Source organism: Kryptolebias marmoratus, linkage group LG2 (assembly GCF_001649575.2).
Source record: "Kryptolebias marmoratus isolate JLee-2015 linkage group LG2, ASM164957v2, whole genome shotgun sequence".
NCBI lineage: Eukaryota > Metazoa > Chordata > Actinopteri > Cyprinodontiformes > Rivulidae > Kryptolebias > Kryptolebias marmoratus.
The window spans coordinates 3375955-3393700 of NC_051431.1; the positions used below are offsets into that span (position 1 = coordinate 3375955).

A 17746-nucleotide genomic window follows, 5' to 3' on the forward strand; every position below is an offset into this window, starting at 1 on the left:
TGTCAGTTTAGAAGCTATCAAAGTTCTCAAATAAAGCACCTTTTGAGAATGTCAATGTTTGTTGGTGATTATCTTACAAAACTAGGGAGTATTTTTGGTTTATATATTAAAAGTTATGGTTTTTTATTGATTTTAGTAAAAAAAAAATCACAACTTTTCATCCCAACTTTTAGGATAATGCCCCTCGAAATCAGGCATTTTAAGCCTGCAACAATCACAAATCCTGGAGGGACTGATTAATGGGGGCAAAATAAGACAAAAATTTTGAAGGAACTGAAGAGATCTGTATGTATTTCTTTTGGGGAATTTCATTTTAAATAAAAACAAATGTTTTTAAAAGTTCATCATAGCTCGATGTTCCCAACCGAGCTGAGTGTTTGGATGCATAAAAGGTTAAAATATCGAGTCCAAAAACTGCATGGAAGAAAATATAATCAGATTAAAAAATAAAAAGCCTGAGTGTTTAAATACTGATCGTCAGGCTGTTTTCAGAGCGAACTGCTGATGTCTGGAGGCCTCTCTTCTTCGACTGAACCAATTAGTGAAGAGATTTCTTGTCTGCGTATCGTTTGAGTCATCCTGGTTCTCGTCCCAGGAGCTTTTTTTGCTCTTTATCCCCGCCTCTGCAGCAGATAAGAGTTACAAAGAGTCTCTCCTTACAAAGCAGTTCTGGTTAAAGACGCAGATATGCTATCTGGGAGATCTGCAGGCTCCTTTTTCTGCCTTCTGGTTTAACACCAACGACTGTAAAACGCCTACAAAGATGGTGGATGCTGGAAATTAACCAGTTTATTATTAAACCGTTTATTAAATCTGAACGGTTCCTCTTTAATTGTATAAAAGGAAAAAGTTTCCTGGTTCCATCTCGACCGGGTCTTTTGTTCCGGCTGGTTCCCATAAATAAAAGTTTTGACTGAATGTGTGCCCAGTTCTCACGCAACACAAATCAGGAAATTTAAAAAGCCAACGTGGGCTTTTTAAAAAAAGAACATCAAAAGGATCAGATCGCTGCGTGACAGATGGAAGGTTATCGCGATGGGAAAAGGGTTTATTGACGACGTGGAGCTGAAAGTTGGACAGCAGCCACCGAGAATGAAGAGCAGCAGTTTGACTCGGAGTGAATCTGCTGCGAAATGCAAAAAGGAAGCAAAGAACGAGTAAAATGAGTGAAAATCTGGGATCGAGCAGGTCAGCGGAGCCTCATAAAGCATTATTCCCGACCGGTAGTTTTAACCTTTCAGCCTTTTTATCTGCATTCTGTGTTCGACAGATCTGAGCGTCAACACGTACCAGTCAAGCTTCTCCATCCCAAACGGATCTTCTGTTGGCCGACCTTCAGTCACTTCGGCTGTTTCCGTAGGTAAAAAGATGCACGTGGTGGTTAGCAACCGTTCACGGATGTGACCCGAGCTGCTAAACGAGTCGGAGTGAACTGCAGAACGGAAAAAGTCCATAAAGACACCATCTCACAACTTAAAATAGCATATAATCCACTTTTAAATGTCTATGGTGGATGTGAGTCTATGGTAGACCTGACTCTATGGTAGATGTGAGTCTATGGGAGACCTGACTCTATGGTAGACCAGACTCTATGGTAGATGTGACTCTATGGTACATGTGAGTCTATGGTAGACCTGACTCTATAGTAGATGTGAGTCTATGGTAGACCTGACTCTATGGTAGATGTGACTCTATGGTAGATGTGAGTCCATGGTAGACCAGACTCTATGATAGATGTGACTCTATGGTAGATGTGACTCGATGGTGGATGTGAGTCTATGGTAGACCAGACTCTATGGTAGGTTCTGGTTGTGGTTATGGATGTACTGCGCCAACATTTAGCGTGTCACAGAGATAACAAGCCAATCAAAGTCGAGCCCTCCACCTTTTAGCGCCGTGTGACGGGGCCTCCGCCAAGCTTGCGGACAGTCGAAGCCCGAGCCAGCAAAACGCACATCTGGGCCTTATTTCACTGCTGTTCAATTTAGCGGCGGTATGCGCAGAGGGCAGCAAACAAAGCCCGGTTCCACCTTGTTCCCATATCTCCCGACTGAAATCTCCCATGTGGACACACATCGGCATGCATCCCGGAGAACGCAGAGGTCCAGATCTTATATTGAAGCAGCATTCCAGCGCAGCCCCCACGGGGTACACGACAGGGCTTTACTTAAAAGCAAAAAGGCATGCAGGGGGAGACTTCAAGTCTGAAGAGGATATTAGAAAAATACATTGAAAAAAGTCCCCTCTGGCAACTCTTTTCACTTTCAGGAACAATTTTGTACCTTTCCTTCAGAGGGATAAACATGTTCAGATGAGAGGGGGTAGGGAAAAGGAGGGATAATGTTCTTTTTTTTTTGGAATGGGGGTGTAATGAAAACCAACTGGCCGTCACTATCTATCTATCCTGTTGGAGGGGGTGCATTGACATATAGAGGAAAAACAGGCCGGCTCCTAATCCAGTCAAGACTGGGCTTCTCCTTTTCTGCGCTCTCTTCTCGATCTGCATCCGCTTATTTTGTTTCGCCACAGAAAACATTTAACAAACTGAAGGTTTCTCTGGCAAAAACATTTCTTTTTGCTTTCATTATTAGCATGAACCAAAGAAAATACAGGAAACAGGTTCAAATCTAAAGCATGAAACACAAACGAACCACAGGAGTCCGTTTTGGGTTTTCCGTTCAGACGTTTAAAAGCAGATCCGCGGGCTCCTCGGGTATCCTGACTGAATGATGCTCAAACATTCGCCAACCGTAGCTTTCCTGCAGCTCATCGGTCTGAGTAATTAAAGTGTTTGTTTGGCTAATTTTAAATAAAAACGACCTCATGTTTTAGTACTTTAACTAATTGTGATCACAAGTTTGACAAAGTGTAATTAAGAATTTCTCAATTAGCACTAAGATCTACTGTATTTGGATTAGCAATTGGTCTCTTTTTTGCTTTTTGTTCATAAAATGTCCTAAATATTAGCCATTTACCAAATTTCAGTTAAGACGTAATCATCAGTAGAAGCTGATCAAGTCCCTGATGAGTTAATATCTGTGTGATGAAGGTTTTGTGGTTTAATGATATGTTGAAGGGAGGAAACACCGAGGCGCCTGTTGTCGCTCTGAAAACCTTTCTGACTTCTGCTCCTTTGTTAAATGGTCGCTAACACTTCATGTGCCATTTTTCTCCCAATCCGTCATTTGCTGAACGTTAACAGACTCCTCTCATTAACCAGCCCGGTCTGACAGGTAAAAAAAGAGCCTTTCATTCTCGCCACGTTTATTATCGGCTGCTTTAATGAGCGCTTCAGACCGTCTCACCTCGGCGCTGTGATTTACGGCGCTCTCCGTGGAGATCAGAGACCCCGGCCTGTTGCAGCCTTTTCCTGACACGCCGGCCCAGCCCGGGCACCGCGGGGACGCAGCTGGGTCCAATGTGGCGAGAGGTGTGAAGTCCTCGACTTTAATGAGCTGATGGGAGAGGCGGATTACAGGGGGGGTCAGAGGTGACGGGACTGGGGCCATACAGGCTGGGTTTAATATCCAAAAGCCAGATTAGAACAGAAGAGATTACCTCTTGCAACGTGTAGTCTGAGCAAATTCCTCAGAACTGAAACAATTAGTTTGGGAGAAACTGCGTCCGTTTTCACAGCACCTACAGATCCAGATTCAACAGTGAAATAATTAAAGTCCATTAGCTCACTCCAAAATAAAAACTCATAATCCTTTTACAAAATGTTTGGGAAAAAAAAAGATTCTCTAGGCGGGACCACGGCTAATTTCCTCTGCTAAATGATTGCACTATGCATCCAAAACCCTAACGTCTCATTATCTCCTAAATTTTCCGACTTTGACAACTCTCGTCTCACAAAGAGTTCATTCAGTAGCAGGCAATTCTTTCATTAGTGTAAATATGTGTGGAACCACAGGGTAATCAGTAAGAAGAATAAATAAACTTGAGTGCTAATTAGATGTTTTCATTTTTTTTGTTTGTGTTAAACCAGAGAATCACCAGATCTAAAGGGTTAAAAGATCAACAAGGGGTTACTTGGGAGTATGCATTCATAAATAAGAAAAGCAAGAATTAAACACCTAAAAGAGTTAATGGTTTATGGATGTAAGCCGAGGCCTAATTGTTTATGGTTTTTATACGAACAGTAATGAGGATTTTGAAATAAAATAAAACCAAACCCAGTCTTTTCTCAGACAGGAACAGAAAGCCGAAGGACCGGAGGAAGTCGTCAGGAACTTGTTTTGGGTTTGTTGTGTTGGTTTTACTCAATAAATGAATAAAAGACTCAAAGATTAAAAGCTGGGAGATTAATTTGGGTGATAATACAGCTTTACATAGCTTGAACAGCAATGAAATCTGGATCTCCTCCAATGATTTTTATATTTCCCAACATTACACTCAATATTAGACATTGTCTTCACAAATGAGTAAGTTTTAATCACATTGGTCGAATATTTGATTTAAGCAAAGTGTCTCTGGAACGCTGTGGCACTGAACTAATTAAAAAAAAATTGATTGATAATACTTTTGCAACTTTCCAGGCCTCTACGGGGCAATAATCAACACTTCAGTTTTACTTATATGACTAAAGAAGCAGCATAACAGTAGTAAAACACCTGAATTTTTCCATCAGGTGACTGGTCCAAGTATCAGTCCTTGAGGTACTCCACGAGTCAGAGAGGAAGCGTCGTCATTAGTTTAGCGTTAGATGGTCGAAGACAAAGGCATGAGAGACGCTGTCAAAGGCGGCAGATACATTTGAAAGAAATAAAAATGAAGTTTTAAATAGTTGTGAGGAATTCTGTCTCAGTTTATAATAAAAATCTGATATCTACATGTCATCATAACTTTCAGCTATTTTAACTAGTTCAAATTTTTATGTACATACAGATATACTGACAGGTATTCCAACTATTAGGTCCAGTTACGTCTTTCGATTACTCTGAATGTACGTTACGATGACTGTTTCAGTGGGTTTTGATGAGAGGTGTGAAGTATTTGGTTTAATAGGTTTAGTTCCTAAACAGTCAGACCCTACAGGATTTCGCAATGTTGCGATCGCAACTATTAACGCAAAATCAAGCAAACCCCGTGAAATCGCAACTTTTTGCGACTTTGCCCAAAACACCGCAACTTTCCCGCAACTTTAACCCAATATTTATGTTTAAATACAAAATAACCCCAAATAACTCAGGAAGAAGAGACATGACGTCACTTCCTGTTAACATCAGAATGCCGGGAGCGTGCAGGAGCAGCGACCGAAGCCAAAATTTGCGCTAACGCTTTACATTTGCCCACAAAGATTTCAGCAAAGGACCGCGCAAAACACCGCAGTGAAGTTAGTTTTGAGTTGGATGTTGGATTTTTGCACTCCGCGGAGTTAGTGGCGTCTAGCTCACGGCTGACCCGAAACAGGAACGCTACACTTAGGGACGGCTGGCCGACATCAGCGTTCCTGTTTCGGGTCAGCCGTGAGCTAGACGCAAATAGCTCCGTGGAGCGCGAATATCCAACTTAAAACTAACTTCACTGTGGTCGTAAACCAGTTTCCTCCCCAGCTGCAGCTGTTTTGCACGTACTGCAGTGTAATCATGAAACATAAACGCATCGACAAACACTTTGTGTCTGCAAAACATGTGAGGAGAGCTGCAGACCAGGGACAATCCAGAAATGGTCATGAATGTCAGTTTAGAAGCTCTCAAAGTTCTCAAATAAAGCACCTTTTGAGAATGTCAATGTTTGTTGGGAATTATCTTACAAAACTAGGAAGTATTTTTGGTTTTTATATTAAAAGTTATGGTTTTTTATTGATTTTAGTAAAAAAAAAAATCGCTACTTTTAGGAAAATGGCCCTTGAAATCAGGCATTTTAGCCGCAACAATCACAAAAAAATGCCCGCGAAATCCTGGAGGGACTGAACACTAGTGACTGTTTGGCCCCATGTCAAAAGTTTCCTATCTATAGATGTAATGAAATGGTGCCTTAACTGAGACATCATCTGAGGGATAGCAGAGCATTTTACGACGTTGTAACAGAGGTGACATGGCCCCCAAAAGGAGACGGTCACGATGGAGAAACTGATTCTCCCTCAGGTCGGGGTCGTGTTAGCCACGCTCCTCTGCTGCCCTGACCCCGCAAGCAGATCCGCCCCGAACACCTGGGAAGAGTCGTTAGTCATCTTCAAACCATTTCAGGAGGTTGGGCAGATATACACCTGTAGCAGCAGTTGGTGTTTTCTCCTGAGCAAAAACTGCGCAGATCTTGAGCCGTCGGGAGGCTCTTTGTTGAATCGCAGATCCACCGTTCTTTCAGGCAATTCGACCCGGCTGCTCAGTTTTCCATTACCTCCCACAATCAGGACATTTTACACAATCATCCTCATCCTCAGTTTGTCTGATCGGCTCATAAATCTGCCCAAATTACGATTAATGTGAGTTTTCTGTCTTTGTCTGTTAGCAGAATGTCTCATGAACCGGTGGACGCCTTTCAAAAATGTTCCTGTTTCATTTCAGTCTTGTTATGTATATATCATTGTGTAGTAGATTATGTACATCTGGATTCAAGATGGCCACCACAGCTACCATTAACCTTTTCCACTCTGCTGCCATTGCAGTTTTTAGGGTGAAATCCTGGCAACGGCAGCTGTTTGACGTTTTAAAAGACATTTTCCAGTTGTATTGTGTTTATTTTTACTGGACCCTTAATGGATTTACTGTATTTCTTTATTTTCAAAGTTTGTTTACCATAAACAGATTTATATTGTATATTTTTAATATAATTATCTGTAAACAAAGAGGAATTCTCAGCTGTGAAAATTACAGTAAAAAAAAAAAAATATATATAATGTTCTGTGTCATACATTGTCACTGTATTTTACAGTGAAATTCTGTCCACCACTGTTTTCTGTGTTTTACAGTAAATTTCACAATTTTACTGCATTGTCATACATAGGTTTTGTAGTTTCTATGGTAAAATTTCAAGCAGCTGCCGTTATTTTACCATAAACTAAAGAGTTTTACTGCACCAGTGTCTTTAATTTACTGTAATTTTTAGGTTTTAAATAGAACACCGTCCGATGTTTTAGTTGTACAGTGTTTATTTTTACTGCATGACTTCTGTTTGGTTGTTTATGTAAACAAATTTACAGTTATTATATGTTTTTCATAATAATTTACTGTAAACAAAGATCAGTTTCTTCGATGTGAAATTTACAGTTTCATAAAGTTTTTACCGTACCGTGTCACACGTTGTCATCGTATTTTTACGGGAAAATTCTACCGTGTTTTACTGCGAAGTCCAGTCTTTTATTGATGTGTTTGATGACACTAAATGTTTGTAAATATACAAATAAACATGTGAATTTCCTCAATCAGTCATATTCTGTTTCATTTCAAGTTCACCACTCGGACGAGATCTTAATTCATCGGAGCGACGAGACAAACTGGAGGAGGAAGTTCGGCCAACCCATGCTGGGCTGTGACATTAACTGTGTGAGTGTACATCCCATTAAATATATGCCTCTTTAGAGAGAAGTTTTTATTTGCCTTTAACGGGGCTGTAAACCTCTTTCCAGCGCTCTGATCAGGAGACCACAAGCGCAGAGACACCGGCTGCATCGGTATTATTTCCGTCTACCGTACGGTTCCAAACCAAACACAGAAATCCTGCATTAATCCAGCTCTGAGGTCAAATGTTCTTCTGTCTGGTGAAGGTAATTTGAAACAGGAGCCTCTGCAGACAGCTCTATCTGACTCCCACTGGTACTGTCTGCCCAACCATCCCAGGAGAGCCCAGATTTATGAAGCCGAGAGGGATGAGAGGCCCGCGGGATGGAGCAGATTGTTCACGGATCTTGGTTGTCTCTCTGGCTTGAGGGGGAGAAAAACAAGAAGGTGGGCAAAGCTGGGCGAGATTGCAGGAGTCAAAAAAAAAAAAAAAAAACAGCAACCCAGAGATGGTTATGAAGACATCAGAATCTCCACTTTACGTCTGCCGTACGGTTTTTCCAGCAGCCCATTAGAGTTCAGGATTTAAATAAACTCAGCAAGCAACCGGAAAAAATAGACAAATCAAAGCATCCGTCACGCTATCACACCCTGTCATTTTCTGTTAAATGCCAGCCTTTTTATCTCTGCCAAAATCCCTAAAAAACAAACAAGCACAATGGCACGCTGAAAACCGCTCTGGAGATTACCACTCGAGGCCTCCGACGTTACCAAAGAGCTTTGTTTGTGGATTATTTTAGCACCTGTGGGAATGCCAGTCATTTCCAGAGGCCGCAACGAGATAAGTTTAAACATTCAAACATTTTGGGCATGCGCTCAACTTCACGCTGACAAATGTGATCTTAAAAATCTGCAGAGAGGAATGCACGCTGACAGCTTCATGCCCATGTCTAAAACCAAGGCAGCATGATGGATGGCGTCCTTATTGACAACACCAGCTGGAAGATGTTTGTGTACTTGTGGATTCGCATGTATTTCTATGCATAAATCTATGTATGCACTCTGTGTATGGGTGAGGTGGATTATTGGGGTTATGGTTTTGGGATTCCCTTGTCTGTCTGTGACTACCTCTCAGCGGATTTCTGAAACAGATTTCTGTATTTACAGATTCACCACAGATTTCTTTGGTTTTGTATTTAAAAACTCAAACATAATGGTTTGAGCCCATATGACAAATCAACCCACTTTGATGGAAAGGTTGTCAGTGTGTTTCTAAAAGTTCTTTTATTGGTACTTATTGCTGTGTCGCAAAGATGGGTCAAAAACGTTTTGAAGTTGGAATCAAAATCTACACTTTTTTGATGGTAAATGAGTTCCTAATTTAGTCCCTGCCAACATACCACATCCATTTGTTTACCTACAGAAATAGCCGAAGTGACGGAAAATGGATGAACAGTGGCAACATCCTGGAAGAGTTTGTTTGGGATCAAGAAATCCAACAATTCTGACATATTGGTACGTATTTAAGCTCAGATTTTTCTTGGTAGGTATCTGAATACTTTACCCAGACTACAGCCAGCCTAATGTAGATCAGTAAGTGATGTTTTTCGGCAGATTTAGCCGAATGCTTTGTTTACATTGACTGTGTACCCACATTTAAGCATTTCTTATCAGTATATTTGTAAAAACTACTGCAGTGAACTCTCTCAAACTGCACCATTTGATGTAGTTCAGGAAAGCCTTTTTCATGTTTTATTTTATAGTTTGCCATAAATATCTTTTATCCTGGTAGTGTGAGTTTAAGGATTATAAAATGGTGTCAAACATGGATCTAATGGTCAAAAGTCCTTCACATACTTGTCACCCTTCCTGCTCCTTTAAGAAGACTTTGACATTTGCTCTAAACCGGAACAGGCTTTTATGAGATTTTAATTTAGAAAGTCATGATTGATATTTCTATTTTTAGCTTCTTGTTGCGTGTTGAAAAGTTCATTTTTCTGGTGAGTCAGGCCATAATTAGTTACTTGATGTGATAATAATTGGTTTGAAGGTCATGATTGACAGCTTTGATTAGGATCTGTCTCATACTGTAATGGTGCGGCCGAGACGATCAATTATGGTTGATGCATCAGAAAATTAACATTTGAACACACAGGGAACTCAGAACTACCTGGAAAAACAGAAGCTATTTTTATCTCCACCAAGGAGGTTATGTTTTTAGTAGAGCTGGTTGGTTTGTTCGTCTGTTCGCAAGAAACCACGGAGGATTAATTAAATTTATGTGGAGATCTGGATCATGATCCGGATCGGAATATTCTTTAATGACGATACGGCCTTGGAGGAGGTTTGCGCTCTCTGAGTGCTTCTAGCTTGTAATAAGTTGTAGGAGGTTTACTTTAAGTTTTAGGCTTTGGTAGTGTCTCATTTGTTAACACTGAGAGGCAGGACTTGTAACCTTTACTACAAGCAGCTCATTTCGCTCCTTTTGTTTTGACTATAATTTGCTGCAGGCTTTCTGTGGTCCATGATTACATGCAGTCGACGGTTTTCTACAGGAAAGCATCCATTCTATGTGTAGTTTTGTTTCATGTTCTTTCCATAAACACAGGGATTTTTTCCCGGTACTAAGGCTTCCTCCAGCAGTTCAAAAACTTGCATGTTAGGTCAAATCTAAATTGTCACTAGTTGTGAGTGAATGGTTGTATGTCCAGAGTCTACCTTACAGGCATCCATGACCCTAAACAAGACCAACTGGGTAGGGCACATGGATGCTACTTGGCACAAAAGCCAACAAATGTGCAAAGTTGAAGTTTAACTTAGTTGGTTTCTTTGGGTTTTCCATACTGGGTGATGCTAAAATGGCTACAGTTTAAACTGGACTTGACCCATGTGGATATAGGTCGGCATTGGATACTGATAAGCCAAATTTTAGAGAAGTATTTGTCCTGCAGTGAAAAACGAAAGCAATTTAAAATGTGGGACATTATTTTAATTTGCTGTATATGGGCAAAGAATGCTGCTCAGCCTCGCCTAAAGAGGGAGAATTAAAATGTTCAATTTTAAAAAATCTTCACATCAGCCAAAATAAATTTCAGTCTGGGGTAACGGGACTTATTGCCTACTGCCGCAGAAGGTGGGTGACGATATGTGTTTGTTCATTTGTCTGCCTGTTAGCAAGTGGACAAAAGTGGCTAATAACTGTGAAGTTTGGTGTGGTAGTAGCTGAGAGTCGTTCCAACGTGTGCTAACAGATCCCACCTTACCTTTGTGTTAAACTTTGGGGGCGGGCGATATGCACTCCTTCAAGGAATGTTGCTTTCACTTTCAACAGATCACCCTTTGGAAACCACTTCAGGCTCCTTCTGTAGACACCAATAAAGACGAATCTGTCCGGTTGTTTGTTTTTGCTCCGAGTGATCAGGTCTAAGCCGGGAATCCTCGCGACACGCACAGCCCTGGCAGAACAAAACCAGGAGTGGTCGCCGCTGAGAAAGAAACAAAAAAAAAAAACAAGCAGCACGTTGAATTCAATGTGTGAACATTATACGGCCGGGCAGGGTGGAAGTGAAAGAGAGTGTGGTGACCTGTAACAGCTCCATGACTTCAGTCTGAGCTCTTTAAAATCCCTGATTGAACCCACAGCACTTGACTGTAGACGGGGCAGGCCCAATGGGAGGATGATTGTTTATTTAACAACTGTTCTAAGGAATACCCAATGACAGGAAGTCCTTAAAACAGCAGAAGATACTATTTAAGTAGTCCCTTTTTGAAGTAAACACACTCGCCGCCCCTCCTCCTCGCCGCAGACACCCTGCCGTTGAGGAATGCACCCATTCACAAGCTGGTGGCCAACTTGGAAGCTTGTCTCTCACTTCCTGTTTCCATGGCTACACTCCAGTGCTACGGGAGATGATAAGGACTTGAAGGCTTAGGTCCTAATCCTCTTCATCTGGCTCATTTTCTACATCACTTCATGCCATATGGAATGAACTGGAAAAGCCAGTTAGCCGCAACAAGCATCACAGTCTTACGCAGGATTCACAGACCGGAGCAAACGCACACCACAAGAAGGAGGGGAAAAAAAATAACAAGAGAGAAGTAATGTGGTTCCAGACTGAAAACATTCAATCAAACGCTGCACTGATCATGACCTCGGGTAAGTGCCTCTAACTGAGGTCATACTTGAGTCTGGTGAAGCTGAGATGAAGGGATACTTTACAGCATAAATCTAAATGTCACCATGAGGCTCTGGGAACATCAGAGTTAGAAGAACGATGCTTCGTTCTCCTCTCCGCTGAGGAGAAATCTGAAATGTCCAGAGGATAAAAATGGAAAGAATCAGCTCGAAATGTAGACGTCTAAAGCCAGATTTGGACGCCAGCATTTAAAAGCCTAGCATGTGATGAGATTGGTCTCCTTTAATGTCAGAGTTTTAGACAAAAAATAGTTTATTTTTAGGAAGACTTGAAGTCATTTTGGTAAAACCTCGATAAGAACGTGAGACGTCACGTCTCATGTCATGTTTTTTAAATGACACATCAAACTTTACCTCAATGTTTGTAAGTCGGACTAAACTAAAGTTCAAGCCATTTTTGTGTTGGTTATGTCTACTAGCTGTGGCAGCCATCTTGAATTGAATTGCAGATGTGTATCTGATGATTATCTTCCAAAAAGTTGGATAAAAATCTGTCTCTGTGGTTCATGAGCTATTTTGCTAACAGACATAGTGTTGACCCAAAACACGGCATATGTGTTGGGGATCAAGCTCAGCTACTACCACACCAAGGCTTAAGTTAATATCTGTAGCCATTTTTTATATTTTTTATGGTTAATTGCCTGTGGCAGCCATCTTGAATTGGGTTGACTCCAAAACGTCCATGAATATTTTCATAACTAAGGATGTTTTTTTCCTCCAAAATCCTCATTTCCACCCCCAAAAATGTGAAGTTCATTCATGAATCTGGTTCTGACGGTCAGGATGTACCTGGAGACAAGACCAGAAGCAGGAAGTTGAAGCCACAAAGGATCAGCGCCCTCTTGCGGCTGGAGGAAGTACAATTTTTAAGTCCCGCCCCTCCATGTAAACGAATGGCACAGTTTCCTGAAAGGATATTTTCTTTTCAGGGGTTGATTTTTTAAAATTATCTTGGTTTTATTTAGTTATTTGAGGCTTGAAGAAAAGTGTCTGTGATTGACAGTATGACAGCCTGTTAGGGAATTGGGAGGGTGAGTAGGCGGGACTTGGTAACAAGCGTACAGCCCGTAATGCTCAGACCCCTGGCTACAAAAATACAACATGGCAGCTCCCAAAAAAAGTGGACATTTTGGCTCCAGTTCTGAACAGCGAGAATAGGAAGAGACGCTTCGTCCATCTTTATTAAAGTCGATGGTTCAAACAGCATTTTAAGTCCCATGCTGTTTCTACAGAGGGACGCCGTTGGACCGGAGAGAGATGTGAGGGTGGTGAGAGGATGTGCCGGGTCATGGCAGAGTCAGGAGGGACTCCGCGGATTGATCTATACGAAAAACGCCGGGAGACGTGTGAATAAGTGAGACGTTACAGACTGATGAAAATCCCAGAGAGCCCACAACGGATGAAGTGATGCAGAAACCAGATGGAGAAGGACCAGGGTGGGGTAGGGGGGTGCATTATGATTAGTCCTCTTTTTACACACAGACACACAACTGTGACTGCGTACTTAAACCTATGGAGCGACACGATCCGCACGCCCAACACATCTGTCTCAGCCTGGAGATTTATGGCTCTCTGAGGGGAAATTCGTTCAACCTGTCCGGTAAAAAAAAAAAAGAGATTTTTCTGACTCGTACATATAAATATAAATATATATATATGAATAGAGTTTCACTTGTCTTACGGAAAGAAATAAAAGTTGAAAATAGATGTTTGTTTACCAGCAACCTGGAGAAAAACCAACAAACTCTCCCAGTTAACGCCTTTGAACCTCATATAAACACGTTTTTCTCTTGACTGAGCATCTAAATTAACACCTACAGTGATGTTATTGTTGCCTTTACCTGCATTCGGTTGTGTTTTTGCCCGTGTGAAGCTCAGAAAGTAATCGTTGGATCTACGTTTACAACCGGTTACCATTCGGCGTCGGTTCAATTCAAAACAAAAAACAAAAACGGCTCCAACTCAGCCAGCCGTAAAGATGGTGAGCTGAAGTTTCACATGGTAGTAGCTGAGAGTCATTCCCAGCACATACTCTGAGTACTTCATGAAATTGGGCTTTTTGACCCGAAGAGCTTTAACTCCATCATTTGTCATCATGAGATGATCTTAGTTTAAAAGTCTGGCATGAATCTGCATGTCTTTAACCAATAAGATCAGATTTCCCCCCCCAGTGGTTGATCAATAAACCCCGACCGGCTGGTTTTTTGAGCTATCTGAAAGTGCCTTTTATTAGCGCTGGGAGCCAGGCGTGACTCGGGGCCCCTGCTGGCAGAGTCAACACCACAGAGCTTTGGTTTGCAGGTCATAAACACTCTGGTGACAGTGGTCAGAGGCTTATTATCCTCACACCAAGGGACAACAAGCTGAATGTGCCAACTTCAAACAATCACAGCACAAATCCCTTGTTAGCAGGACTCCATTCTGACCTCAGCCAGGCTGTCACGTGAAACACGTTCGTTGGATGAAGTGTAAACCCGCTGCTGCATCAACAAGTAATCTTATATTGGCTAAATGTGTTGTAATCTATGTGATCGGGACAGACGGGGCTTAGGAAACAAGGCCGCTATCAGTTAAATGTGGGCCAGAGGTCAGTGCTGCTCTGAGATCTGAACGTTTCTGCTGCGGCTCAACAGAAGTGAGTTCGGACCCCGGGGGGCCAGAGACAGCCGGGGTCTGGGTGGATGAGAAGTGTCTGCGCTGTCAGCTCTGGTTCCCAGCGTGGCCCCTCTCCTTGGGCCGGCCCCTACCCGGGTCTTTGTGCGCTGACCGTGCTCCCCGTCGACTCGCCGCTCTCTGGCCTTTTACTCGCGACTGTGTCCAATCACCCGGCGCTGGCCCCCCTCCTCCGGGTCCACAGCTCCTGTCTCCATCTCCAACCAGCGTCTGACCCTCGGAGGGACAGCTATTGGTGCCCTGAATACCTGCCTGCAACAAAATGAATTGCTTGAGCTGAAAAATGTGAGGAGAAAACGGAGAGGGTCGCATCGAACCACGTTCACAAACACCGGTATGTGCCAAATGTAGCTTTTTCCTTTTCCCTGCTGTTCAGATGTAAACAGTAGTTTTGGTGAGAAAACAGTGATTTTCAGTAACAATATCCAAACTGAAGAATAAAGGGAAAGTTCAACCCTTTCAAAGTGGGGCTGTGTGTAAAGATTTTAAAGACTTAATATCTTACCTGTTGCAGTCTGAGTTGGGCCCAAAGGTTTGCTGTCATCTTAAAACAAATCAACTCAAAAAATCTCATCATCTCGGTTCATTTAAGAGTTTTTAAAACTTTACGCCGTTGTGTTATACCTACAGAAGTATTATGAAAATCCTATAGCTGTTAGATATTCCTATAGCCATAATTCCTATAGCTGTTAGGTATTACTTGTTGCTGTTACAAATTACTATAGCCATTAGAAATTCCTTGTAGGCATTAGATAGTTCCTGTCTCCATTAAATATTCCTATAGCAGTTGGATATTCCTATAGAAGTTAGATATTTCTATAGCTGTTAGATATCCCTTATAGCCATTAGATATTCCTGTAGTCACTGGATATTTTTTATAGCTGTTGGATATTACTTGTAGATGTTAGATGTTCCTATAGCATTCAGATGTTCCTGTAGCTGTTAGATATTCTTTGTATCCATTAGATACTTCCTGTAGCCATTTGATATTCATATATTCATTAGCTATTCCTTGTAGCCGTTTGATCCTCTAGGTGTTAGATATTTTTGCAGCAATTATAATATCCTATAGTTGTTACAAACTCCTATAGGCGTTAGATATTCCTATAGCTGTTATGTCATCAGTCAGAATTGAGCTCTATTTCTTCAAGCTGAGGTTATTTAAAGAACAATACACAGCAGTTTCCTGAAAATGTAAAGTTCTTTAAATAACTCTGACTGATGAGATAACAGCTATAGGAATATATGAAGGCTTTAGGAGTTTTTAACAACTATAGGAACATCTAATTAACACTAATTAAGGTATTTAGTGTTTCTGTAAGTGTGATAAAAACCACAACAGTGGTGCCTACATGCTGTTTTTACGACTTCTTCTTAGATGTTTTCTGACCTCGCTGCAGTTCCACTTTCCCTGTGGAAGCCTTCGTCGTTCCGCGGACAATGAAAAAGATCGCTGCGTTCAAAACCACCTGGAAAAGGCCTTAACGTCTCTCCCAGTCGAAGAACGACTCAGCTTCTTTGAGTGAAAACACAGCTCGGTGCTTCGTCAGACCTACGTGTCCTGAATGTTTTCTTTTTCTTGCTCTGCTGTGTCAAAGAGTTGCTGCTCTGCTGGTTTTGGCCCTGACTGGGTGGACCGGATCAGACCTTCCTTCAGCCTCAGCTGCACCTGCACCTGCGTCTGCAGCAGGGTGGGCCAGCCGGCGCTGGAACGTGTAATTACTGTCTTAAAGCTGATTACTCTGTTTACTCGTGCCCATACGCACAACAGATGACTGTTTCACGCTCCTGAAACATCCCCTCCCTGAAAACGTTCCTTCTGTCACAGGTTCCAGCGCAGAACCAACCAAACAACGAGCCAGTGTTTAACCATAACTTCTTAATGACCCTCAGCTACTACCACGCCAAAGTTTGGGTCAATATCTGTAAAAACCAACTGAGTTGCAGCTGTCCTTGTGTTTGCACAGTTAGCTGTGGTGGCCATCTTTAATTGGATTAGCTTCAAAACTCCATCAGACGTAGATGTACATCGAATGACTACTTCCTGAACGTTTCATTAAAATCCGCCCAGCGGATTATGAAATATTTTGCTAACAGACAAACTCAGACAGAAACATTAGTAATATGAATATACTACATGTTATGTATATTTGTACACATAAATACAACAATGTAAAATATCTTGACAAATATGAAAGATCACAAAAGTACATAAATAATTTACATGTTATATAGACTACATAATCATAAATACATATATAAATACAAAGTACTATACGGCATACACATTAATACTTTATATCATAATATATACTGCATATTTATATATACTATATACAAAATACACAATAATACATCCATAAACATAATAATTATTAAATACTTATTTAAACACAAGATACTATATAAAATACACAATAATATTGTAAATTATACATACTGTTAATAAATACATAGTATTTTATTAAATACACAATAGTACACAATTAACAGATACTGAGTGTTGGCACATATAAGTACTTGTGTAATGTATATATAAAACACATTAAACAGAAACTGTATATAAGTACATATAGGTACTTACTTGGGTACAGTATATCTACAACATATAATAACATGTATAAGTACTTGTGTAAAGTAAAACACATAATAAACATATTCTGTTTATAAGTACATATAAGTACTTTGTAGTGTATAATATAAATAAAACAATGAACAAATATTAATACATAGCATATAAAAATACTTGTGTAAAGTATATAAAACACAAACAGATATTGGAACATAATACCATATATAAGTACTTTCTTTTCACAAGTATACATAAAATATATAATAAACTGTTTATATGTACATATATGTATTTATAAACAGTGTATATAAAACATAATTTAAAAGATACTGCATAGATACTGCATGTTAGTACATATATGCCCTTAATTAGTTCATTTAAAACACTTAAAATATATTACTACATATTAACATATATAAGTACTTTCTTGTCACAAGTGTACATAAAACATAATAAACAAACAGTATATAAATACATATATGTACTTGTGTAAAGTGTATATAAAACACAATAACATATTTAAGTACTTGTGTAAAGTATATATAAAAACGTACTGCATATAAATACAAATATAAGTACATATAAGTACTTTCTTGTGTACAGCATATAAACACATAATAAACAGATATTAGTACATAATAACATATAAAGTACTTGTGTAAAGTATAAATAAAAAGAAACCGTATATAAGTACTTTCTTGTGTAAAAGTATCTAAAGAACAGAGGTTACCTGAGCGTGAAGTTTACTGAAGGAGTTCAGGTGAGCGGCCACGCGCGCGCAGAGGGGGAGGAGCTTGTTCTGTGAGCCTCAGCCCCTCCCCCCCCCCACTCCTCCTCCTCCTCCTCCTCCTCCTCCTCCCGGAG

The 17746-nt window shown here is 40.7% G+C and overlaps 1 long non-coding RNA gene across 1 annotated transcript; it reads left to right on the plus strand.

The window, feature by feature from the left end:
- Window positions 1-980: 980 nt before the first annotated feature.
- Window positions 981-8959, plus strand: LOC119616722. Its single transcript, XR_005232713.1, has 4 exons — window positions 981-1188; window positions 1271-1360; window positions 7393-7487; window positions 8866-8959. It is a non-coding gene; the product is annotated as an uncharacterized LOC119616722 (long non-coding RNA).
- The last annotated feature ends 8787 nt before the right edge of the window (window positions 8960-17746 follow it).